Genomic DNA, 26752 nt, shown 5'->3' with positions numbered 1-26752 from the left:
GACTGCACACATGATACAAGAGATGGTCAGGGACTGCAGACATGATACAAGAGATGGTCAGGGACTGCAGACATGATACAAGAGATGGTCAGGGACTGCTGACATGATACAAGAGATGGTCAGGGACTGCAGACATGATACAAGAGATGGTCAGGGACTGCTGACATGATACAAGAGATGGTCAGGGACTGCACACATGATACAAGAGTTGGTCAGAGACTGCACACATGATACAAGAGATGGTCAGAGACTGGAGACATGATACAAGAGATGGTCAGGGACTGCAGACATGATACAAGAGATGGTCAGAGACTGCAGACATGATACAAGAGTTGGTCAGGGACTGCAGACATGATACAGGAGACTGTCAGAGACACAGATTACGGTCTGTAGCACAAAAAGTGCCAAAGAGCCGCATGTGGGCCCCAGGGATTTAGAAAGTATAATGAAGGCCAATCTCATATCTACAGCTTCTAGATCAGAGATGCAGGTGCAATCTACGGTAGTTTGACAATAAATTCCCATAAGCATGCCACTAGCTTACTATAATTACAGATTACCTAATCACTGAACTGGAAGAGAAAATTAAATTACATATACAAAACAGATTCATTGAAAGTGGATAAAAGAAAATGAGCACAATGTGTGTGGCTGTGTTAAAAAAAAATATATATATATATATTTTTTTATATTTATGGTGTAATAATAGATGTACAGGCCGGTCGGCACAGTGATTCAGTATATTAGCAGGCTATGTGCTTCCTAACTGATACTAATGAAGTTGAACAGTCATTGTAGCCAAAGGGTGTCCTATAGGCTATGATGGATCCCAGAGGTTTTTTTTTTTTTTTGTGGCAAAACACTTCTTAGGCCTCGTACACACGATAGGTTACCCAGAGGACAACGGTCTGATGGACCGTTTTCATCAGTCAAAACCGATCGTGTGTGGGCCCCATAGGTTATTTATCCATCGGTTAAAAAAAAGCCAACTTGCTTTAAATTTAACCGATGGATTGCTAACCGATGGGAAAAAAAGGATCATTAGTAGGCACAACCATTGGTTAAAAATCCACGCATGCTCAGAATCAAGTCGACGCATGCCTGGAAGCATTGAACTTCGTTTTTTTCAGCACGTCGTTGTGTTTTACGGCACCGCGTTCCGATGGTGTGTGGGCGCGACGGACCATCAGTCAGCTTCATCTGTTAACCGATGACAACGGTCCTTCAGACTGTTCTCATCGGATGGACTGATCGTGTGTACGAGGCTTTAAAGTGGTTGTAAAACCTCCTGGGTGAGTTGCCCCTACAGATAAGCCTAGATTAAGGCTTACCTGTAGGTGTTTGTAATATCTCCTAAACCTACACGTGTCCCAATACTTTTGGTAATATAGTGTACTGTGACAGGAAGTCAGGAAAATCTGTGGGTGTTGTCACAGACGGGACATGCATTTCTGCCTTGTTTAGACAATACACAAATTGTTATTGGGCGTCGGGTGCAAAAATAGCCAGACAAGGTCTAAGGGCATTGAAAGACTCCAGCTGTTCAGAATGAGGCAATTAAGGCCTCTATAAGTAGTCCAAAGGATTATCACTGAATTGCTGCATCATTCCTAAGGCTTTGTGAGTAGGAGAGCAGCACTGAAAGTCTTCTGAGGAGGTGAGGAGAGGAGTGATTTTTCTGTGTGATAAAAATCAAAAGACTATTGTTTTGTGCTGTACGGCCAGCACTGTCTGCCCAGCGCTAGGTTGAGTCAGACTCCAGATAGGTTCCTGTGTGGAAGGTAGACGCCCAGAGTGGCTAGGGTTTATTTTATGTTTGATTTTGTTTATGCTGTTTGGATGCTTGCAATTGTTTTCCAGCAAGATGGAAAAATAAATCCCAAACTTTGTTGTCAACCGTCTTTGACTGCCAGTCTGTATAAATTTAGTGTGTGGTGAACCCATCCAAGGGGTCACACACCCCGCTACCGAGCTAACCCCTTACATATGGTGAAGTGCCGCGGGCAATTAAAGTAAACCCAAAATGGAGGAGATACTGAATTTATACAGACTGGCAGTCCAAGACGGTTGAAAACAACGTTTTGGGTTTATTTTTCCATCTTGCTGGAAAACAATTGCAAGCATCCAAACAGCATAAACAAAATCAAACATAAAATAAACCCTGGCCACTCTGGGCATCTACCTTCTACCTTCTACCTTCCACACAGGAACCTATCTATGGAGTCTGACTCAACCTAGCGCTGGGCAGACAGTGCTGGTCATACAGCACAAAACAATAGTCTTTTGATTTTTATCACACAGAAAAAAACTCCTCTCCTCACCTCCTCAGAAGACTTTCAGTGCTGCTCTCCTACTCACAAAGCCTTAGGAATGATGCAGCAATTCAGTGGTAATCCTTTGGACTACTTATAGAGGCCTTAATTGCCTCATTCTGAAAAGCTGGAGTTTTTCAACGCCCTTAGACCTTGTCTGGCTATTTTTGCAGCCGACGCCCAATAACAATTTGTGTATTGTCTAAACAAGGCAGAAATGCATGTCCCGTCTGTGACAACACCCACAGATTTACCTGACTTCCTGTCACAGTACATGGAATCAAAAAGTGGCTAAAAATAATCTTAAAAAAATAAAGTATCCATGCTAAAGATTTCGATCTTATAGCACTTTTCGCTTTTTGCGATCTTCCGTCAGTTCTCCTTTAAATGAAACCTTTCTAGCAGTAAGCTGCGAGATGCCGTAAAAAGCATTGTTCAGAAGTAGGTCTCGGTCTACTCGGAAAAGCTTGGGCATGTGATTGCTCTCAGCATTAATCAATAATGCATTTCTGTGTCTATCCAAATGGAGGCAGGAAAGATAAAACGTGGGATGCTGATTATACTATTTGCACATCTAAACTTAGCTAAATTTCTCCAAACGCAGAACATGACACATCAAAGCATCGGTATCCAACCGTGAGAGATACTAAATGGAGAGGATGAAAAAAAAAAGAAAAGCAGCAGCTTGTGAAATGGAAGAAACTGTGAAATACAGAGGATCGGTGGTGAAACTAACACAATGCAAATACCAGAAAATGGTGCTGTTGCTTCGGGGGGTGAGTGTGGAATTGAGGCGCCGGTTGGCCAGGAGGAGGGAGACAACTGTATGGAGTCGGGGAACATGTGCTGCTATTGACAGCAAGAGAAAATACTCAAATAGCTGGCTGTTGGCAACCTGGCTCCTGGGACTTGACCAGCTGTGCCATTGTCTGCTTGCAGGCGGTCCTTTACTTCTACAGAACAATGTTTTGTCATACGCGGCAAAATGAGGGATAAGCATATTCTGCCTACAGCTATAAAGCACACCTATGTGACCCAACATCGGATGTATTTATAGAAGGTGAAGACAACCTGTCACCAGCTTAAAAAATGGGTAAAGGCGCAGAAATATCAAATATCAAATATTTGAAATGCCTACTTGCAGCATCTTCCTTTACTTTAAAGTGTAATTAAGCCCAGACGATAAAAAAAACTCTTATTACATGCTATATAACAGAGTGTGCATACTCACAAAGCCACTAAAGCATTTGTTTTGTGTAGAGTGAAATATACCTGGTTGATCCTGCCTTCAGCTGTCCCTCCCATAGTCTCTTTGGCCCTACTGCAGCCTGAGATTGTGTAGACCAGCTGTTGTCATCTACTGAGCATGCTTCAGTTTCCTTCTAAGCTGTCCATTTCCTCCTTTTTCTTCTTATCTCTGATTAGTATAACTTAACCACTTCCAGACCTTAGGTGTTTTTCAGATTTGGTGTTTGCAAGACTAAAACAGTTTTTTATGCTAGAAAATTACTTAAAACCCCCAAACATTATATATATTTTTTTTCTAACACCCTAGAGAATAAAATAGTGGTCATTGCAATACTTTTTGTCACACCGTATTTGCGCAGCGGTCTTACAAGCGCACTTTTTTTGGAAAAAAAACACTTTTTTGAATTAAAAAATAAGACAACAATAAATTTGGCCCAATTTTTTTATATATTGTGAAAGATAATGTTACCCTGAGTAATATGATACCCAACATGTCACGCTTAAAAATTTCGCCCGCTCGTGGCATGGCGTCAAACTTTTACCCTTAAAAATCTCAATAGGCGATGTTTAAAAAATTCTAGAGGTTGCATTTTTTGAGCTACAAAGTAGCTCTAGGGCTAGAATTATTGCTCTCTCTCTAACAATCGCGGCGATACCTCACTTGTGTGATTTGAACACCGTTTTCATATGCGGGCGCTACTCGCGTATGCGTTCGCTTCTGCGCGCGAGCTCGTCGGGACGGGGCGCTTTAAAAAAAAATTTTTGGGGTTTTATTATTTATTTTTATTTATTTTATTACTTTTTACACTGAAAAAAAAAATTGATCACTTTTATTCCTATTACAAGGAATGTAAACATCCCTTGTAATAGAAAAAAGCATGACAGGTCCTCTTAAATATGAGATCTGGGGTCAAAAAGACCTCAGATCTCATATTTAGACTAAAATGCAAAAAAAGAAAAAAAATTTGGAAATGTAATTTTTTCAAATGACAAAAAAAAATAATTGTCTCTTTAAGAGGCTGGGCGGGACTGACGTTTTGACGTCACTTCCGCCCAGCAGAGCTATGGGGATGGGCGAAGGAGATTTTTCCTTCAGTCTCGTCCCCGCTCAGCTGCCGAACAGTCCCGATCTCCTCCGCCGTTACTGACGGCTCCGGTAAGCGGCGGAGGGCGCGGGAGAGCGGCGGGAGGGGGGGCCCCTCTCCCGCCACCGATAACGGCGATCTCGCGGCGAATCCGCCACGGAGACCGCTGTTATCGTTTACCAGACCGCGCACACTAAAGATTGATACCTCGGTTGTGGCAGCAGCTGCTGCCGTTACCGAGATATCAATCTTTAAAAAATGGACGTACATCGTCGTGCGCAGGTCTGGAAGTGGTTAAAGTGGTTGTAAAGGTTCCCGTTTAAAAAAATAAAATAACATGTCATACTTACCTCCACTGTACAGTTCGTTTTGCAAAGAGTGGCCCCGATCCTCCTGTTCTGGGGTCCCACGGCGGCTCTTTCCGCTCCTCCCCGCAAAAGATAACGCCCTCTGGTAAGCTCTATTCTGAGGGGGTTACCTTGCGAGTGCGCTCCTGTGTCATACATTCAGCGTCCATAGACGCTGAGTGTATTTCGTGTGCACGCAGCATATGTGTCCACGCACACATGGACATTTTTTTTATCAGTAGGGGAGTTTATGGGCTATTGTCTGAACGCCCGAAAATCACGTTCAAGAGCAGTTCTTCTAATAGCTTCTACAAAATAGGGGGTAGTTTTATGGCATTTTTATTAATATTTTTTTTTTACTAGTAACGGCGGCGATCAGAGATTTGTATCGGTACTGCGACCTTATGGCGGACACTTTGGACACTTTTGACACATTTTTGAGACCATGTGTCAAAAATGGGCATTGATTACTGTAAAAATGTCACTGGCAGGGAAGGGGTTAACACTAGGGGCGAGGAAGGGGTTAATTATGTTCCCTGTGTGTGTTCTAACTGAAGGGGGGGTGGGACTGACTAGGGGAAATGACAGATTGCTGTTCATACATTGTATGAACATACGATCAGTCATTTCTCCCCCTGAAAGGGCCGGGTGCTGTGTGTTTACACACACAGCTCCCGATTCTCGCTCTGTAGCGAGTGATCGCGGGTGCCCGGCGGGCACGCTCTTCGGCACCAGGGGCGAGCAGGGGGCGCTCGCGCGCCCCTAGTGGCTGAAATGCAAAATCACGTAATATTACGTGATTTTGCACAGCCGAGCCGACCTGCCGCCGTAAAACTGCGGCGGCTGGTCGGCAACTGGTTAAAACCAAACACATATTAATTACACAGGTTCTGTGGCTGATTAAGGTGGAAATTAAACTCACTTGATGCTTTATCTGTATTAAATCAGCCTCAGACCCAGTGGCGGCCCGTCCATAGGGGGCTCCCGGGCGCCGCCCCCTAAGTAGTCTTAAAAAAAAAAAGAAAAGCAAAAAAAAAAAAAACGGGTCCTTTAAGGCTTTTAAAAATTCATTTTTCAGCGCCGCGCAAATAACATACACTCATGCATTGCATGAGTGTATGTTATTGTGGCCAGCCTATTCAGATAACCGGACATGGGGCGCCGATTATCTGAATAAGGACAGCTGGTTGGCTGTGCGGAAGTGCCTATCAGAGCCAGCGATAGGCTTTCCCAGTACAGCCCTTCAGCTCCCGGATGCTTATCCAGGGAACGTAGTGGGCTACGTCCCTTGGATAAGACTGACGGCCGTCTCAGCCAATCAGGTACACTGATTCTGGTTATCAGTAACCTGATTGGCTGAAGCGTCATCGAGGGCGACAGAAGACATCGAGGGACTGTGGAAGGAGGATGGCGAACCCCAGAAAGATAAGGGGGGGGGCGGGGGGCAATCTGACTGGCAGCATTTTACAGGGCACAGTGGGGACAATTGATGTGGGGACAATTGATGTGGGCACAGTGGGGACAATTGATGTGGGGACAATTGATGTGGGCACAGTGGGGACAATTGATGTGGGCACAGTGGGGGACAATTGATGTGGGCACAGTGGGGGACAATTGATGTGGGCACAGTGGGGGACAATTGATGTGGGCACAGTGGCGACAATTGATGTGGGCACAGTGGCGACAATTGATGTGGGCACAGTGGCGACAATTGATGTGGGGACAATTGATGTGGGCACAGTGGCGACAATTGATGTGGGGACAATTGATGTGGGCACAGTGGCGACAATTGATGTGGGCACAGTGGGGACAATTGATGTGGGCACAGTGGGGACAATTGATGTGGGCACAGTGGGGACAACTGATGTGGGCACAGTGGGGACAATTAATGTGGACACAGTGGGGACAATTGATGTGGGCACAGTGGTAACAATTGATGGCATGGCACAGTGGCTGTGTTTGATGGCAGTGGCTGCATTTTGACATGGCACAGTGGTGACAATTGATGGGCACAGTGGCGACAATTGATGGCACAGTGGCGACAATTGATGGCATTGCACAGTGGCTGCATTTGATGGGCACAGTGGCTGCCTTTGATGGGCACAGTGAGGCTGCAATTGTCTTTTTTTTTTTTTTTTCATTTGTTTGCGCCCCCCCAAAATTTTTGAGCACCAGCCGCCACTGCTCAGAACCTGTGTAATTCATATGTGTTGGGGTTTAAAGGGATGAGGTGGCAACCTTCACTTCATGTCCCGTCACCCATCAAGCAGACAAAGAACAAGAACAAATCTCCCCAATGGATTCATAGATAAAAATGTATCGCAATTCTAACCCTGCGATTGACCCCAAAGGTTAAAGCCAGCCAAAGAGTAATAGGGAAGGGGAACTTGAATAGAGAAGTGTCTGAAGATAATGACTCGATTAGATGGACGTGATTTCTATTCTGACACGAGCTAATAACCTAAGAGCGCCGCTGAACTTCACACTTATAATGGGTTATTTTAACACATTTCCTCTGGCTGTTCTCAAGCATATTAAATGAGTTTGATGGCGCCAATTGCCTGTCACTACCCAGAATTCCCAGAGCTTTCCTTTCCTTCGTTTTTAATAAACTCCAACTGGTTTATATATTAAGACAGTGAGATAAGCAATGATAATACAGAAAGTGTAGTATCCTTGGTCTTTAATTACAGAGCATGAAGCTCTAACAACATGGCAATCTCTCTCCGATGTAGTAGTTTCTCTCATTTCATAGACTTATCTATGGAAACCAATGTAAGGAGCATTCTTCCCAAAGACCACCAATGTAAGGAGCATTCTTTCCAATAACCACCAATGTAAGGAGCATTATTCCCAATGACCACCAATGTAAGGAGCATTCTTCCCGCTGACCATGCCAATGTAAGGAGCATTCTTCCCAATGACCACTAATGTAAGGAGCATTCTTCCCATAACCACCAATGTAAGGAGCATTCTTCCCAATGACCACCAATGTAAGGAGCTTTCTTCCCATAACCACCAATGTAAGGAACATTCTTCCCACTGACCACCAATGTAAGGAGCATTCTTCCCACTGACCACCAATGTAAGGAGCATTCTTCCCATAACCACCAATGTAAGGAGCATTCTTCCCAATGACCACCAATGTAAGGAGCATTCTTCCCAATGACCACCAATGTAAGGAGCATTCTTCCCAATGACCACTAATGTAAGGAGCATTCTTCCCATAACCACCAATGTAAGGAGCATTCTTCCCAATGGCCACTAATGTAAGGAGCATTCTTCCCAATGACCACCAATGTAAGGAGCATTCTTCCCACTGACCACCAATGTAAGGAGCATTCTTCCCAATGGCCACCAATGTAAGGAGCATTCTTCCCACTGACCACCAATGTAAGGAGCATTCTTCCCACTGACCACCAATGTAAGGAGCATTCTTCCCAATGACCAAGCCAATGTAAGGAGCATTCTTCCCACTGACCACCAATGTAAGGAGTATTCTTCCCACTGACCACGCCAATGTAAGGAGCATTCTTCCCATAACCACCAATGTAAGGAGCATTCTTCCCACTGATCACCAATGTAAGGAGCATTCTTCCCAATGACCACCAATGTAAGGAGCATTCTTCCCAATGACCACCAATGTAAGGAGCATTCTTCCCAGTGACCATGGGCCAGATTCACAGAAGAAATACGCCGGAGTATCTACTGATACTCCGGCGTATTTTCAAATTTGCCGCGTCGTATCTTAGTTTGTGATTCACAAACAAGACACAACGGCATTTGGCTAAGATCCGACAGGCTTACGGCTTCGTACGCCTTCGGATCTTAAGCTGCAATACTTTGGCCGCCGCTGGGTGGAGTTCGCGTCGTTTTCCAGCGTCGGGTATGCAAATTAGCTTTTACGGCGATCCACGAAGGTACTCGCGTGCGTTACATCGTCGCAAATCGTTTTTTCCCGTCGCAAAGTTAGGCCTGCTTTTTCATGCCTTAACTTTAGACCAGCCATGTTAAAGTATGGCCGTCGCTCCCGTGTCGAATTTTTAAAAAAAAAAAAATTCTGCGTAAGTACGTTACGCACGTCGCCATTCACAAACACGTCGGGGCGCCGTAATTTTCGCGCAAAGCACGGCGGGAAATTTCCAAACGGAGCATGCGCAGAGCGTTTGGCGCGGGAGCGCGCCTAATTTAAATGGTACACGCCCCATTTGAATTAGGCGGGCTTGCGCCGGACGTCTTTACGACACACCGCCGTAAGTTTACACACGAGTGCTTGGTGAATCAGGCACTTGTGCTGAAAACTTGCGGCGGTGTAACGTAAAGACGATACGTTACGCCGCCGCTGTTTTTGCTGAATCTGGCCCCATAACACTAACGTTCCATGAGATGTATTATATCTTTAGAAGTGTTCCCTGAGAGCAGCAAGTCAGTTGATGGTTTCCTCCATGTGAATAAGGTTGGGGAGGTTTGTTCTCGGTACAATTACTCGGCATTGTTATAGGAAGCCACGTTTCAATGTAGTGACTTCAATCTCTGGAACAATCCACCAGGAAGTCGCACGTTGATCCCTATGTACTTAGTGCTAGTAAACTGTTTGTTTAGTAACCGTAACTAAGCTGGTAACCAGAAATGACCAGACGTGTGGCTTTACGATAACCGGATTCAATGGAACTCACAATCCCTCCTATAGCGGACCTGTTACCAACACAAAAGGTTAAACCCGTCGCTGAAATGAGACGGTATAAATAAAGTGCGATTACACTGCGAGCGACTCGCCACTAATCCCTCAATATATAATACGTATGACAAATGAAGGCAGAATGAGGCCCCAGGGGAAGTAGCAGCTTTGACTCACCCACCTCCACACTTGCATTGTACTAACAGCAGGGATGGACTGGCCATTGGTACTACAGGGAGTTTCCCGGTGGGCCAATGACTCAGTGGGCCGGCTTCAGTGACAGCAGACTGCTGCCCCCTCCGCTCCTCTGTCTCTCCCTCCCCGCAGCGCTCACCTGGGGGGAACAAAGAAGCAGGGGGAGGACCAGAGGAGCAGGGGGGACGACAGAGGAGCATGGGGGGAGGGGACAGACAGCTAACTCAACAGCTATGGCCTGGGAGTTTCTCACTTCTGCCTAATCTTGTCCCATAAGGGGGCACCGAACTGATTCTTTGCCCCGGGTAAAATAATGTCTAGCTCAGGGTTTGACAAATTTGCTTGGAATCTAGGAGCCAGCTAAAAAAGTTAGGAGCCAGAAAACGCACCCCGTCCCGACGAGCTTGCGCACAGAAGCGAACACATATGCGAGCAGCGCCCGCATATGTAAACGGTGTTCAAACCACACATGTGAGGTATCGCCGCGATTGGTAGAGCGAGAGCAATAATTCTAGCCCTAGAACTCCTCTGTAACTCAAAACATGCAACCTGTAGATTTTTTTAAACGTCGCCTATGGAAATTTTAAAGGGTAAAAGTTTGTCGGCATTCCACGAGCGGACGCAATTTTGAAGCGTGACATGTTGGGTATGAATTTACTCCACATAACATTATCTTTCATAATATTAAAAAAAATGGGGATAACTTTACTGTTGTCTTATTTTTTAATTTAAAAAAGTGTAATTTTTTCCCAAAAAAGTGCGCTTTTAAGACCGCTGCGCAAATACGGCGTGACAGAAAGTATTGCAACGATCGCCATTTTATTGTCTAGGGTGTTAGGATAAAAAATATATATAATGTTTGGGGGTTCTAATTAGAGGGAAGGAGATGGCAGTGAAAATAGTGAAAAATGGCATTAGAATTGCTGTTTAACTTGTAATGCTTAACTTGTAATACCAACGGCCACCACCAGATGGCGCCAGCTCACACATCTGGTGGTAATAACTTGTAATACCAACGGCCACCACCAGATGGCGCCAGCTCACACAAGGAAGAGCTGGGGACGTCACAAAAAAATAAAAATAAACAATTTTGAGAGGCACAGTGGCAGCATTTGAGGGGCACAGTGGCTGCGTTTGATGGGCACAGTGGCAGCATTTGATGGGCACAGTGGCAGCATTTGATGGGCACAGTGGGGCTGCAATTGATGGGCACAGTGGGGCTGCAATTGATGGGCACAGTGGGGCTGCAATTGATGGGCACAGTGGGGCTGCAATTGATGGGATTTTTTTCAGAATTTTTCAGTTTGTTTGCACCCCCCCAAAAATTTTGAGCACCAGCTGTCATTGCGTTAGAGGCAGGCTGCTGCAGCCAGGAGGGTTGGCGGAGTCTGCACAGGACTGACTGGGACCAGTAGTCCACCAAAATACAGCTAGCACAAAAGACTCTTTTTCTTCAATGCTATTGGTTGCTACACCTAAGGGGTCTGCAGTCCCCGCCAGCAAATAGCTCATTCTTAACTGTTAGGCCTTATTCAGACTGGGGCCTAACCATGTGCTGGCTGCGTCAGAACTGAGTAACGCAGAGTAGAAGAAGTAACAGGTCATTAAGAAGCGTTGTGTTGGAGGAGTCTGAAGCTAGAGGTTCCAACCAATTACTTATCTATTTCTGCTAATAATCTGGGCATCCCATGTTCCCTTTACCCCTCAATAAAACAATAAAAACAAGTCGATGATTCATTGTTCAGTAAAGCCTCGTACACACGATCGGATATCTGATCCGATGGATTTTTTCATCAGTCTTGCCTACACACCACCAGTCAAAAATCTGACTGTGCCAAAACGTGGTGATGTAAAACACTACGACACGCTGAGAAAATGAAGTTCAATGCTTCCGAGCATGCGTCGACTTGATTCTGAGCATGCGTGGATTTTTGACCCATAGACTTCAACACAGACGATCGTTTTTTTCTATCGGTTTTTTTTTAATCATAGGAAAAATTTAAAACATGTTCTATTTTTTTTTTTCACAATGGAAAACAATCCAACAATGGGGCCACACAATTGGTTTGTCCAATGAAAACAGTCCATCTGTCTGTTTTCATCGGACAAACCGATCGTTTGTACAGGGCTTGAGAGTGACTGAAAGTAAATGCCGGGCTGGGCAGGGTGACAGGTGGAACTACTACACTCAGCGACCCCACTGGGGCATCGTTACATAGGTACATAGGTACTGCACTACATTTGCTGATTGCAGCACAGAAGTCTTTCAAGTAGCACCTGAAATCAAGTGAAGTAGCACGATTTCAAAGTAGCATCAGCGTCTACCAGGGATTTTATTCCTGCATTGTAGCAGTAGGTTTTATTAACTACTTTAGACCCGGGCCATAGTCAAAAGACGGCCTCCAGGTGGCTCTATAAATCCGGGAGGCCGTCTTTTGACGTCCTTGCATCCTCCGGCCACTAGGGGGCGCGCACGCACCCGGCCTGTCCGCCACGTACCCGCGATCGGCAATGACCAAGCAGGGACGTGGAGCTCTGTGTGTAAACACAGAGCTCCACGTCCTGTCAGGGAGAGGAAACAGATGCTGTGTCCCTTGTACATAGGGACACAGCATCGGTCACCTCCCCCAGTCAATCCCCTCCCCCCACAGTAAGAATCACTCCCAGGATACACATTTAACCCCTTCCACACCCCCTAGTGTTAACCCCTTCCCTGCCAGTCACATTTATATAGTAATCAATGCATTTGTATAGTACTGTTCGCTGTATTAATGTGAATGGTGCCAAAAATGTGTCAATAGTGTCCGATGTGTCCGCCGCAATATCGCAGTCCTGACAAAATTCGCAGGTCACCGTATTACTAGTAAAAAAAAAAAAAAATTCAGAATTCTATCCCCTATTTTGTAGCCACTATAACTTTTGCGCAAACCAATCACTATACGCTTATTGCGTTGTTTTTTTTTTTACCAAAAATATGTAGAATACGTATCGGCCTAAACTGAGAATTTTTTATTTTTTTTAAAAAATGGGATATTTATTATAGCAAAAAGTTAAAAATATATAGGTAGATTCGGGTACGTTCGCGTAACTTTGCGGTGGCGTAGCTTAAGGAATTTAAGCTACGCCAAAATGTATAAGAAAGAACCGGGACGGCCGCACTCCAAAAATAAAAATTTGTTCCTTTTAATAAAAACTGGTCACAACATGGATGTCACAGCAAAAAATCAGGAAAAAGGGCTAACGCGTTTCACACAGTGCTTATTCATATTTAAGCTACGCCGCCGTAAGTTAGCGAGGCAAGTGCATGATTCACAATGTACTTGCCTGCTAAGTTACGTCGGCGTAGCCTAAATCGGCGGGCGTAAGGGCGCCTAATTCAAATGTGTTTGAGAGGGGCGTGATTTATGTTAATGGCGCTTGACCTCACGTTTTTTACGTAATTTTTTACTGCGCATGCGCCGGGCGCCTACATATCGCAGTGTGCATTGCGGCTAAGTACGCCGCACGGGCCTATTGATTTTGACGTGGACGTAAACAACGTAAATCCCGATTCACGGACGACTTACGCAAACGACGTAAAAAAATAGAATTTCGATGCGGGAACGGCGGCCATACTTGACATTACTATTCCAATAGAGCCTAGCTCTAACTTTACGCGGCCTATCTCTTACGTAAACGGCGTAAAAGTACTGCGTCGGCCAGGCGTACGTTCGTGAATCGGCATATCCCCTCATTTACATATTCTACGCCGACCGCAATGGAAGCGCCACCTAGCGGCCATCCAAAATATTGCAATCTAAGATAGGACGGCGCAAGCCGTCGTATCTTAGATATGTTTAAGCGTATCTCTGTTTGAGCATACGCTTAAACATAGGTCGGCGTGGATTCTGAGTTAGGCCGGCTTATCTACTGATAAGCCGGCCTAACTCTTACTGAATCTACCTATCTGTGTGTTGTTTTTTTTTTTAAATTGTCGCTCTTTTTTTTGTTTACAGCGCAAAAAATAAAAACCGCAGAGGTGATCAAATACCACCAAAAGAAAGCTCTATTTGTGGGAAAAAAAGGACGTAAATTTTGTTTGGGAGGCACGACCGCGCAATTTTAATTTAAAGCGACGCAGTGCTGAAAGCTGAAATTTCGCCTGGGCAGGAAGGGGGTATATGTGCCCAGTGAGCAAGTGGTTAAAATAGTTGTGAGATCCAAAAGGCGGAGCCCTTTGAATCATCCTTCATGTGTGCCTAGGGCAGCAAGATACCCAAGTACGGCCTGGATAAGATACAGAATAAAACACAAGTAGATTTCAGAATGAAAATGGATGTTTTTAGAACTTTCATTTGGTGTTGTAATTGGCAGTTGGGTGAAATCGATGTTCATTTTCGACTGCAGTTACGGGAAAATTTGAAGGAGCAGGATGGAAATCAGTACATTTCTAATGGAGTATGTTGTTTTCGTGCCAAGAAGTCCATTCACTACAAAATCAAATCTTAGTTCTCATGCACACTGGACATTTTTGCTATCTTTTCTCGATGCTTTTCCTCCCGACATCGGTGTTTTGGCAGAAAAAAAATGCATGTAATGCAATGCATTTAGGCGCGACAAGAGCTTGGGTGTTCATTTAATTGGCTGGAATAATAATTTATTCGGCCATTGAAATGAAATAACCACTTGCCTACTGGGCACTAAAAGAAAATTTAATTTTAAAGTACTTTTGAATGACATTTATCAAGCAATTGTATGTTGAATCATACATTTTTTAACTGCGCTCTCAATTGAACAAGTGAACTAGAAAAAAAAAAAACTCATAAAGTCCAGTAAAATTTAATGAAACACAGTGTCCACATCAGGACTCCTGATGACGTCAGATGTTGCTGACGAAACGTGCGCAGGGTGGAATCAACGTGACACGTCACTTCCGCCATCTTGGTGAAGCGAAAACTGGTGTTCCTGGGTTGTTTTGAATGCTGGGATTCATCTTACTTATTGTAAGTGTGTTTTTAAGTTTATTTTAACTGCTTGCCGACCAGCCGTCGCAGTTTTACGGCGGCAGGTCGGCTCTGCTGGGCGAGAGCACATAGCTATACGTCACCTCGCCCAGCAGCCAATAGGGGCGCGCGCCCCCCGCTCGTCCCTGACTCCCGTGCGCGTGCCCCCACGATTGCTCGTTACAGAGCGAGGACCGGGAGCTGTGTGTGTAAACACACAGCTCCCGGTCCTGTCAGGGGAGAAATGCCTGACCGTCTGTTCATACAATGTATGAACAGCGATCAGTCATTTTGCCTAGTGAGGCCACCCCCCCTATAGTTAGAACACACCCAGGGAACATACTTAACCCCTTCCCCGCCCCCTAGTGTTAACCCCTTCCCTGCCAGTGGCATTTTTATAGTAATCAATGCATTTTTATAGCACTGATCGCTATAAAAATGCAAATGATCGCAAAAATGTGTCAAAAGTGTCCGAAGTGTCCGCCATAATGTCGCAGTACCGGGGAAAAAAATGCTGATCCCCGCCATCACTAGTAAAAAAAAAATATTAATAAAAATCCCATAAAACTACCCCCTATTTTGTAAACGCTATAACCTTTGCGCAAACCAATCAATAAACGCTTATTGCGATTTTTTTTTACGAAAAATATGTAGAAGAATACGAATCGGCCTAAACTGGGGAAAAAATCATTTTTTTAAATATTTTTGGGGGATATTTATTATGGTAAAAAAGTAAAAATCATTTTTTTCAAAATTGTCGCTCTATTTTTGTTTATAGCGCAAAAACTAAAAACCGCAGAGGTGATCAAATACCACCAAAAGAAAGCTCTATTTGTGGGGGAAAAAGGATGCCAATTTTGTTTGGGAATCACGTCGCACGACCGCGCAATTGTCAGTTAAAGCGATGCAGTGCCGAATCGCAAAAAGTGCTCTGGTCTTTGACCAGCAATATGGTCCGGGCTGAAGTTGTTAAATAACCTTGGATTGACTGCTCTATGAGAGGCTTCTCTTTTACCTCCCCTTTTGCTCTGGCATGAGAGTTTAAAGGTGCGTGAGCGCCACTACTGACAGCTTACCTTGAGATGTTCCTTTTGTGACAGCAAGTGGAATCATCAGATACCCGCTGCTGTTTTTGATTACCTGTAATAGGGGTCAAAAGGTTCTGGGGAGTGGGCTGTGTGCTTGCATGCTGGTGAAGAGGAGACACTAATGCCGCGTACACACGATCGGAAATTCCAACAAGAAAAGTTTGATGGGAGCTTTTGGTCGGAAATTCCGACGGTGTGCAGACTCCATTGGACTTTTTCTGTTGGAACTTCCGACAGCAAAAATTTGAGAGCTGGTTCTCAACTTTTCTGACAAGAAAAGTTCTTGTCGGAAATAACGTGCACAAAAAAACACGCATGCTCGGAATCAATTTGACGCAAGCTCGGAATCATTGAACTTCATTTTTCTTGGCTCGTTGTAGTGTTGTACATCACCGCGTTCTTGGCGGCCGAAATTTTGTGTGACCGTGTGTTTGCAACACAAGTTTAAGCCAACATTCTGTCGGAAAAAAATCCACGTTTTTCTTGTCGGAATTTTCGATCGTGTGTATGCGGCACTGAGGCGCTTTAGAGCTAAAAATAGCGCCTGCAAAGCTCCCTGAAAGAGCCGCTCCTTTCACCCCAATGTAAAAGCCAGAGGGCTTTCACACTGGAGTGGTGCGCTGGCAGGAAGGTAAACAAAAGTCCTGCTAGCTGCATGTTTGAGGTGCTGTAGGAGCGGTGATCACACCACTCCTAAAGCGACCCTGCCAATTGAAATCAATGGGCAGCGCCACCAAAGCACCTGAAAAGCGCCTCAGCAGCAGCGCTTTGCGGGCGCTTTTAACCCTTTATTCGGTGCCCGTAATTGAAAAAGAAAACGTATTTACAAAAAAAATAACAGAAAAAAAAAAACTTTGGGGTAGATCCACAAAGCGAGTACGCCGGCGTATCTACTGATACGCCGGCGTACTTTCAAATTTCCCGCGTCGTATCTTTAGTTTGAATCCTCAAACCAACATACGACGGCATCTGGGTTCGATCCGACAGGCGTACGGCTTCGTACACCTTCGGATCTTAGATGCAATACTTAGGCGTCCGCTGGGTGGCGTTCTCATCGTTTTCCGCGTCAGGTATGCAAATTAGCTATTTCCGACGATCCACGAACGTACGCGCGGCCGACGCATTCTCTTACGTCGTCTCTAGTCGGCTTTTTCCGGCGTATAGTTAAAGCTGGTATTTTGCGGCGTATAGATAGACTTGCCATGTTAAGTATGGCCGTCGTTCCCGCGTCGAAATTTGAAAATTTTTTTTTGTGTAAGTCGTCCGTGAATCGGGATGGACGTCTAAGTTAAAAAAATTACGTCCTAGCGACGTCATTTAGCGCAATGCACGGCGGGAAATTTCGGGATGACGCATGCGCAGTTCAATCGGCGCGGGGACGCGCTTCATTTAAATGAAACCCGCCCCCTAATCGCCGATTTGAATTCCGCCACCAGAAATACACTACGCCGCTGTAACTTACGGCGCAAAATCTCTGAGGATTCGAAAGAACGCCAGGTAAGTTACGGCGGCGTAGCGTATCTCTGATACGCTGCGCAGATCCAATTCTCTGTGGATCTACCCCTTTATTTTTTTCAAAATTTTCAGTCTTTTTTTAGTTGTTGCGCAAAAAATAAAAACCCCAGAGGTGATCAAATACCACCAAAAGAAAGCTCTATTTGTGGGAACAAAATGATAAAAAAATTGTTTGGGTACAGTGTAGCATGACCGCGCAATTGTCATTCAAAGTGCGACAGCGCTGAAAGCTGAAAATTGGCTTGGGCAGGAAGGTGGGTAAGTGCCGGTATGGAAGGGGTTAAACAAAAAAATTGGGCCGACTTTACTGTTTAGTTTTTCTTTATTTCATGAATTCGTTTTTTTTCCCCCCAAAAAATGCGTTTGAAAAATTGCTGCGCCTCTCTTCTTTTTTATACTCCGTTGTGACGCTGCTTGTATATCAAGACATCGCTTGTTTATCAAGTCAAATTTTATTTAAAATTTTAGCTTGTCTTGCAAAACGCTCTCAAACCAAGTTACTCTCAAAGCAAGGTTTTCCTTTGTATGGTTCCTGATCAGCAAGCCCTGAACACGGCACAACCACTTCAATCTCTTACAGACAATTATTTCTTTGTGAATAATTTATTACAGAAGCAAATTGAAAAAGCAACAGCCTCATCACCTTTCAAGTGTATCATGACAAAAGGATTATAAGCTTAGACAATGGAAGTAACACCCAAACAAACAAAACGCGTACTGAAGGGACACGGAGGGTGTCATTGCTGAAAATGCCAGTTGCCTGGCTCTCATACCGATCCAATGGCTGGAAGGAAGCACCAATTTGCTGAAAAAGGCAGAGGACAAAGGACTAGTCACCAGTATTGTCTGTGATCTTTCCTGTAGCCATTCTTTCTCTATTACTGACTTATTATTTCTAGTTGTACTCTGTGTAGAGGCGGCCATCTTGGGAGAGGCAGAGTTTGCTTACTGATGTTAGAGCCTCCAGCAACCCGGGGTGGATATAACTCAATGATTAACCCCTTCCATACAGGGCATTTTCACCTCCTTCCTGCCCAGACCAATTTTTAGTTTTCAGCTCTGTTGCACTTTGAATGACAATTGCGTGGTCATGCAACACTGTACCCAAACTAAATCTTTATGTCCCCCCCCCCCCCACAAATAGAGCTTTCGTTTAGTGGTATTTGATCATCTCTGCGGTTTTTATTTTTTGCGCTATAAACAAAAGAAGTGCGACAATTTAAAAAAATAAAAATATTTTTTACTTTTTTATTTAATAAATATCACAATTTTTTTAAAAAAAACATTTTTTTTCCTCAGTTTAGGCCGATGCCAATTTTTTTTACCAATTTTTTTTTTACCAAAAATATGTAGAAGAATACCTTCTACATATTTTTGGTAAAAAAAAAATTGGTAAAAAAAAAAAAATCGCAATAATCGTATATTGATTGGTTTGCGCAAAAGTTATAGCGTCTACAAAATAGATGATAGATTTATGGCATTTTTATTTTATTAATTTTTTTACAAGTATTGGCGGCGATTTGCCATTTTTTACTGTGACCGTGACATTGCGGCGAACACATCGGACACTTTTGACAAGTTTTTGGGACCATTCACATTTATACAGCGATTAGTGCTATAAATATGCATTGAATACTGTGTAAATGTGACTGGCAGGGAAGGGGTTAACCACTAGAGGGCGCTGAAGGGGTTAATATGTTCCCTAAGGTGTGTTCTAACTGTAGGGGGGAGGGGACTCTCAAGGGGAGGAGACCAATGTGTGTTCCTCTGTACTGGGAACACACATTGGTCTCCTCACCGCTGACAGGAGGTGGATCTGTGTGTTTACACACACAGATCTACACTCCTGCCGTGATCACCGGCAATCGCGGCCGCCAGGCACCCGCGCCGGGTCACGAGCACTGCCGCGATCGCGCGCCGGAGCACGCGCGTGCCCTAGATCGCCGGGAACACATATGATGTCCACCCGGATCGGTGAGGGGTTCCTGCCGCCGTCATTTCCCTATGGAAGTGGTTAAAAAAATTGTTTGTTTTTTTTAAATCGATTTTTTTATTTTATCAAATTTATTTTAATAAAATGCTTTTGGAGTAAAAATCTTTCTAAAGATAGTTTTCTATTTAAGATACATTAATAATTTAGTTTATTCAGCATGAAATGGAGCTCAGTCATGTAGCATATTTTGCAATATTTAAATGTTTGATAAACTCATTCAATGAATCCAAGCTGAGATAACATGCACGGCATTGATGCATTCACACAATTTCACAGTAACCGAGATAAAACAAAGTTTAGGAATATTCCTTTATACCATTTTGCAAATATATGTACACTACAAACTGTATGATTGAATCGATTCTGATATCCTCCCTTCAGAATGTAAGCTCTACGAACAGGGTCCTCCTTTATTGAACTGTACTGTAATTGTGTTGTCCCCCTCTACATTGCAAAGCGCTGCGTAACCAGGGGTTGACAAATTTGCTTGGAATCTAGGAGCCAGCTAAAAAAGTTAGGAGCCAGAGAACGCGCCCTGTCCCAACGAGCTTGCGCGCAGAAGTGAACACATACGTGAGTAGCACCCGCATATGTAAACGGTGTTCAAACCACACATGTGAGGTATCGCCGCGATTGGTAGAGCGAGAGCAATAATTCTAGCCCTAGACCTCCTCTGTAACTCAAAACATGCAACCTGTAGATTTTTTTAAACGTCACCTATGGAGATTTTAAAGGGTAAAAGTTTGTCGGCATTCCACAAGCGGACGCAATTTTGAAGCGTGACATGTTGGGTATGAATTTACTCGGCGTAACATTATCTTTCATAATATTAAAAATAATGGGGATAATTTTACTGTTGTCTTATTTTTTAATTTAAAAAAGTGTAATTTTTTCCCCAAAAAGTGCGCTTGTAAGACCGCTGCGCAAATACGGCGTGACAGAAAGTATTGCAACGATCGCCATTTTATTCTCTAGGGTGTTTCGGATAAAAAATATATATAATGTTTGGGGGTTCTAATTAGATGGCAGTGAAAATAGTGAAAAATGACATTAGAATTGCTGTTTAACTTGTAATGCTTAACTTGTAATACCAACGGCCACCACCAGATGGCGCCAGCTCACCAAAAAAAAAAAAAAATATATATATTTTTTTTTTTTTGCCCACCTTCCAAGCCAAGTCGCCAGGACACTATTTCTAGTCGCCATGGCAACCTGGCGCCCGGGATTTGTCGATCCCTGCACTACGCCACCGTAACTTACGGCGCAAATTCTTTCTGGATTCAAAGCTTTGAAAAGTAAGTTACAGCGGTGTACAGTATCTCACATACGCTGCGCCCATGCAATTGTACGTGAATCTGCCCCTGAGACTGTAGACACAAAACGTAGGCGTGCCTAGGCACACTAACATACCAGTAAATGCACTCCATATAAAACTACGGTATGAGACTGTAGACACTGAAGACAAAAAGGTAGGAGTGCCTAGGCACACTTAGATACCAGGAAATGCACTCCATATAAAGCTATGTGACTATAGACACTGAAGACAAAAAAACGTAGGAGTGCCTAGGCACACTAACATTCCAGTAAATGCACTCCATATAAAACTATGAGACTGTAGACACTGAAGACAAAAAGGTAGGAGTGCCTAGGCACACTAACATGCCAGGAAGTGCACTCCATATAAAGCTATGAGACGGTAGACACAGGAGACACAAAACGTAGGAGTGCCTAGGCACACGACATACAGTATGAGGAAGTGCACTCCATATAAGGGAGGATAATTGACCCCGCCAAGCTTCTTTTGCTATCTGTGTCTTATTGGGGAGATTTCCTTTCACTTCCTGTCCCATTGCCAAAAAAGGAAGTGAGAGGAAATCCCTCCATAGTAAAATAATCCCTGGTTGTCACCAGAACTCGTGTCCCCAATGGAAGATTTTCCCTCTATTCCTGTTCTAGGGACAACCCAACGTTTGGGATTCTCTTTCATTTTTTCTTTTCAGTGATAATGATCACCAAGACAAAGAGAGAGAGAGACTCAACCCCCTGCTTTTACCGCCCCCTGGCCGCCCGTGCTGAACCTGAAGTCGGGTGTTCCCATCTATATTCTCAGTGCAGTGATGGCAGTACACATTGGGCAGGATTCAAGAAGCAATTGCACCTGTGTAACCATAGGTTACACAGCGCAATTGCTTACTTGCCCCGGTGTAACGAGTGCTCCTGATTCAGGAACCTCGTTACACCGACTGCAGCCTAAGATCTGCGCGGCATAAGGCTCTTATGCCCGCATATCTTAGGCTGCATTCTTGCGGTGGACGCTAGGTGGCGTTCACGTTGTGCTCAGTGTATAGTATGCAAATTGCATACTAACACCGATTCACAACGTTGCGCGAGCCCTGCGTTTACCTACGGCGGTTTTCCGCGCAAGGCTGCCCCTGCTACGTATACCCGTCGTTCCCGCGTCACGAAATTCGAATTTTACGTACTTTGCGTAAGTGAATCGTGAATGGCGCTGGACGCCATTCATGTTCACTTTGAAGCAAATGATGTCCTTGCAACGTCATTTGCCGCAATGCACATCGGGAAAGTTTCCCGACGGAGCATGCGCGCTACGATCGGCGCGGGAACGTGCCTAGTTTAAATGATTCCCGCCCCCTACGGGATCATTTAAATTGCATGCTCTAGCGCCGGGCATTTTGCCGGCACGCCCGCGCAATTCACGGAGCTTCTGCTCCGTGAATCAAGGGCAGCAGAGCAAATTTGCAGGGGCGCAGGGCAAAAACGTTGCCCTGCGCCTCCGTAAATAATGGGCAATTCTACCTGAATCCGGCCCAGTATTTATAAATACAAAGACACAATAACATCCAATATTACTAATAATAATCGTCACTGTTTATAAACAAGAACACAAATCATCCCAATACATCACAATGTCAGGGTTGGGACAATCCCACACATGAATAATAAAATGCTGATCAAATTCTCGGGCTTCTCTGATTCTCTTGGAATTAGAAAGTTTGTATTAATATAAAAATACAGCAATATAATAATAGTCACAGAACTTATACAAAGACACAAGTCAGATCATCCCAATACATCTGGATTAGAGCCGAATTCCAGGCAAAAATAAGAGGGTAAAAAGTAATATCTCAATAAAAAAACAAAATGACAAAACCAGCTTTTTCTGCAATATTCACTTTCAATACAGATATTTCCCCATTGCAGTATTTTCTTCTGCCCCTAGATGTCCTCAGTCTGATGGCCAGCATCAGTCAGCCCACTTTCTTTGAGCACAGGTCATCCTAGAACCTGCCCAGCCTGTGATTGGATAGTGAACAGTGGCGGGTGGTGCTCAAAATTTTTGGGGGTGCAAACGAAAACAATTTTTGCCTCACTGTGCCCATCAAATGCAGCCACTGTGCCATCAATTCGCACCACTGTGCCATGCCATTAAACGCAGCCACTGTGCCATGCCATCAAACGCAGCCACTGTGCCATCAATTGTCACCACTATGCCCTTTAATTGTCACCACTATGCCCTTTAATTGTCACCGCTGTGCCCTTTAATTGTCCCCACTGTGCCTATTGTCACCACTGTTGATGTCACTGTGCCCTTTAATTGTCGCCACTGTGCCCATTAATGCCGCTGTGCCAATTGTCCCCATTGTCGCCACTGTGCCCATTGATGTCACTGACTGTGCCCATTCATGCCGCTGTGCCAATTGTCCCCACTGTGCCTATTGTCGCCACTATGCCCATTGATGTCACTGACTGTGCCCATTCATGCCGCTGTGCCAATTGTCCCCACTGTGCCTATTGTCGCCACTGTGCCCATTGATGTCACTGACTGTGTCCTTCGTCGCAGCTGTGCCCTGTAAAGTGCCCCTTTCCCCCCTGCCCGGCACTTACCTTTACTGGAGTCAGCCATACACGTCCCTTGATGTCTTCTACCGCCCTCGATGACTGACAGGCGTCTCAGCTAATCAGGTTACCGGTAGCCAGAATCGGCCAACCTGATTGGCTGAGACGCCTGTCAGTCTTATCCAAGGAGCGCATCCCTAGTGCGTTCCTTGTATAAGCTTCCAGGACCCGAGGGCTGTACACAGAAAAGCCTATCAGAGCCGTTGGCTCTTATAGGCACTTCCGTACAGCCAACCAGCTGCCGTTATTCAGATGGCCGGACATGAGCGCCGACCATCTGAATAGAACAGCGGCAGCGGCGATAATAACATAGATTCGTGCAATGCATGAATCTATGTTATTAGACTCAGTGGCGGTAAGAGCCAGAGGGGGGTGGCGCTCCAGCGCCCTCTATGGACGAACCGCCACCGATAGTGAAAGGAGAAGCAGTACAGTGATGAGCTCATCACTCTGTTAGTCTGCTCTCTCCCCCTATGAGCATGCTCCTTGTCAGCGCATGAACCGATTGGCTCCTTGTGCTGCTTCTTCCTCTCACATTCCAACTTTACTCTACAGAGACTGAAAGAGGGCGAACCATAACCACTTTATGCTACAGGTGAGCCTATAATAATATAATAAGCCCATAATAAGGCTTACCTGTAGCTACCAAGGATATCTCCTGAACCTGCACAGTTTAGAAGATATCCCCTGTCATTGGCAAATGCGCACTGGGGCAAACTGAAGCAATGGCACCTATGTGCCGTTGCTCCAGTGACCATGCCGTTAGCGGCGGCTCCCGCGCGCATGCACGGGAGCGACGTCATCACGGCTCCGGCCAATCATGGCACCTGAGCCGCGATACCCAGAAGTAAGCTTCCGGGAGAGATGTTGCTGCCGGAGGGGGGGACGAGGACTGCTGCAGGGGCTTCGATCTCAGGTAAGTAATTCATAATGAGCTAGTATGCTATGCATACTAGCTCATTATGCCTTTCTCTTTCAGGTTTTTTTTTGTGAGGGTTTACAACCACTTTAAATGGATGGCCTTAGTTCTGCTTTAAACTGTTTGACAATCGTGGCAACTGGCAAAACCACACCGCGTTTGGGTGCCATTAAAAATAAATAGCACGCGACCACGTGTGCTGCGTCTTGCCAGCATTGTAGTGCGATTTGGAATCGCAGCGATCCCAAATTGCTAGAACGGGGTCTAATGGCGCTGCAAGTGCAACGCATTTTATGCGCGTTTTTCGGAAATGCGAGCAGAATTGTGTGCGTTCACAAAACGAGTGCAGCCAGAAGTGGTAGTAGTATATATATATATATGTACGGCTCTTCTCACACTCTGCATCCCGGCCCCAAGCACACCTATAGTGGAGGGTTGGGGGAAGACACACAAGGACCTACCTACCAAGAACTTTCTATGGAAGAGGCTTTCTGGCGCCCAGATTAGTGGTTAGCATGTCTGACCTGCATCCCCGGGGTCCCCACATTGTATCCTGGTCAGTCTGGTCAGGACATGATCTGCATGGAGTTTGCATGTTCTCCCTCTGCTTGCTGCGCTCACACTCCAGAAGATATGCTAGCAGGTGAGGTAGGGACATTAGATTGTAAGCTCCTGGGGGCAGGGATGAGTATGTACAGCTCCGTGTATAGATAGTCTCTCTGGGGTAGATCCTCAGAGCGAGTACGCCGGCGTATCTACTGATACGCCGGCGTACTTTCAAATTTCCCGCGTCGTATCTTTAGTTTGAATTCTCAAACCAAGATACGACGGCATCTGGGTTCGATCCGACAGGCGTACGGCTTTGTACGCCTTCGTATCTTAGATGCAATACTTCGGCGTCCGCCGGGTGGAGTTTGCGTCATTTTCCGCGTCAGGTATGCAAATTAGCGATTTACGACGATCCACGAACGTACGAGCAGCCGTCGCATTCTCTTACGTCGTCTCTAGTCGTTTTTTTCCGGCGTATAGTTAAAGCTGGTATTTTGCGGCGTATAGTTAGATTTGCCATGTTAAGTATGGCCGTCGTTCCCGCGTCGAAATTTGAATTTTTTCTTTTTTTTGCGTAACTCGTCCGTGAATCGGGATGGACGTAAGTCACGTCTAAGTTTAAAAAATGACGTCCTTGCGACGTCATTTCGCGCAATGCACGGCAGGAAATTTCAAGACGGAGCATGCGCAGTTCATTCGGCGCGGGGACGCGCTTCATTTAAATGAAACACGCACCCTAATCGCCGATTTGAATAAAGCCGCCAGAAATACACTACGCCGCCGTAACTTACGGCGCAAAATCGTTGAGGATTCGAAATTCCGCCAGGTAAGGTACGGCGGCGTAGCGTATCTCTGATACGCTGCGCGGATGTAATTCTCTCTGGATCTGGCCCTCAGTCTATAGATAGTGTCTCTCTATAGGGTCTCTCTGTGTATATTTATAAATAGTCTTGCTATGTGTGTGTATATATATATATATTCTCTTTCTCTGTATATAAATAAATATATATATATACACATGTATACATTTTTATAGATATATATATATATATGTATACATTTTTATAGATATATATATATATATATATATATATATATATATATATATATATATATATATATATATATATATATATATAAAAATGTATACATATATATACACATATATATAGTCAGCTCCTTGTATCTGATGCCCCCCATGAATATTGGGGTGAGGAGGGCGGCCTGTCTATAGGATGACACCAGCATTGTTCTGCCGGTCCCGGGGCTCTGTGGCCGGGATGTGATGGATGCTCCCCTCCTCCTCCTCTCCGGTGCTGATTCATCCTGATTCCCCTCTAGTGATGTGATGACTATAGAAGGTGCACTTACCGTCCCCCCGGTCGGTCTCCGCTCTGATCGCTCTTCTCTCTGCGATCCCCGGACAGTGGAGGTTACTGCAAAGCGCGACCGTACCACTGCGTGCTGAGAAGGGGGGGGGGCACCCGGCGCCGGTCACGTGGGCACACCTCCGGGGATTGGCATTGTTTGGCGGAGACGGTCTCCAGGGAAGGTCGATGTCACCCCGAGGGATCCGTATGAAAGCTGCGAGATTGTCTGCCGGTGACTTGTCACCACCCCCCTCCCTCCGAGGGACGAATGGATCGGTCCGTGATTCACAGTTTGGAACGCAAACAGATCGCCTAGCAACAACAAGGGGCGGGGCTTACCTGGAGACAGGTGGGGGCGGGACATGCCCAGGTAAGGGTGGGAGGTGTTGCCCATAGCAATACTAGACTGCCTGGCTGTCACTACCAATACCAGTCTGCCTGGCTGTCACTACCAACAATACCAGTCTGCCTGGCTGTCACTACTAACAATACCAGTCTGCCTGGCTCACTACCAATACCAGTCTGCCTGGCTGTCACTACCAATACCAGTCTG

The 26752-nt window shown here is 45.1% G+C and overlaps 1 protein-coding gene across 2 annotated transcripts in view; it reads right to left on the bottom strand.

The window, feature by feature from the left end:
* The window catches only part of TTLL7 (tubulin tyrosine ligase like 7), a 245472-nt gene extending 219050 nt beyond the window's left edge, over positions 1–26422 (bottom strand). For both annotated transcript variants that reach the window (XM_040360594.1, XM_040360595.1), the window contains exon 1: positions 26201–26422. The gene's annotated coding sequence lies outside the window, so the exon portion shown is untranslated. The remainder of the gene's footprint in view (positions 1–26200) is intronic.
* Positions 26423–26752: the final 330 nt, after the last annotated feature.

The sequence above is a fragment of the Rana temporaria genome, chromosome 7 (genome assembly GCF_905171775.1).
Source record: "Rana temporaria chromosome 7, aRanTem1.1, whole genome shotgun sequence".
Classification (NCBI taxonomy): Eukaryota; Metazoa; Chordata; class Amphibia; order Anura; family Ranidae; genus Rana; species Rana temporaria.
The sequence above is the reverse complement of the archived record's forward strand: the minus strand, read 5'-3'. Positions and strand labels throughout refer to the sequence as shown.